This window comes from Trachymyrmex septentrionalis, unplaced genomic scaffold, assembly GCF_001594115.1.
Source record: "Trachymyrmex septentrionalis isolate Tsep2-gDNA-1 unplaced genomic scaffold, Tsep1.0 scaffold21, whole genome shotgun sequence".
Lineage (NCBI taxonomy): Eukaryota > Metazoa > Arthropoda > Insecta > Hymenoptera > Formicidae > Trachymyrmex > Trachymyrmex septentrionalis.
This window is the reverse complement of record NW_017305288.1, coordinates 391,152-392,066: the sequence shown is the minus strand read 5'-3', so window position 1 is coordinate 392,066 and position 915 is coordinate 391,152. Positions and strand designations below refer to the sequence as shown.

General features: G+C 29.6%; 1 long non-coding RNA gene across 1 annotated transcript in view; it reads right to left on the bottom strand.

Annotated features, from left to right (window-relative positions):
- LOC108748042 overlaps window positions 1–431 on the bottom strand; it is a 20,306-nt gene extending 19,875 nt beyond the window's left edge. The window contains exon 1 of the long non-coding RNA XR_001939285.1: window positions 361–431. This is a non-coding gene — a long non-coding RNA (uncharacterized LOC108748042). The remainder of the gene's footprint in view (window positions 1–360) is intronic.
- Between the last annotated feature and the right edge of the window lie 484 nt (window positions 432–915).

Genomic DNA, 915 nt, shown 5'->3' with positions numbered 1-915 from the left:
TTTGTGATACATTATGGTATTTTTGTATTAATTTTATGGTATATCTTTTGCAGGATTGAGAATATATAAAGAAGTTATTCTATAAAAGTAACTCGCAGTTAACATTCTTTTTTCTGAAACTCGTTTATCGTTACTTATTACTGCTTTAAAATAATAACTTTGTTATCGTTACTAAAAAAACTGATAAAAGTTACAATTCTCTTTTATTTTCATACCAAATTTTGATGGCATATTTTTGAAGTGATATCCAATTGTGTCATCAATTGATCAATTCAACGTGAGATCTATTAGGGAGTTTTTGCAATACCGTTTATCCAGATACGGTGAACGCTAAGGTCACGTTATCTTCTTCTTAACAACTAATTAAGAAAAGGATAACGTGACTTTAGCGTTCACCGTATCGGGATTCACGTTATTGCAAAAACTTCCTATTAATTCTGATATGTTATAAATACCATTCCGATTTTTTATGAAAAATGGAGTGCTGCCTTAACAAAGATGACTATTAATCGAATACAAACTATGGCCGTACACACTGCAGTACTATAAATTCTGAAAACTATAGATTATACGTAACATAACTGTAGTTAGTACAGTTCGTATCAGAACACGAGCCATGTATCAATATTTACATTCTAACAAAGATTAATATATCACTCTCTTCGACTTTCGCCGAATACCTCTATACAGTATAGACGTTAACATATGTCCTAATTAGTAGTTAATTATCATTATAGTGATAAAAAATTGCAACATCATTATCAAATTATTATAAAAAGTAACGGAAAAAGTAACAAAATAGTAACTCTTCCATTCCCTGTTATTCACCTTCTTTGCAAAAGGACAAAATAATTTCAGCGTCAGAGAAATTTTATTTTAAATACATCAGCAAATTTGCTGAAACAGTCTGCATCT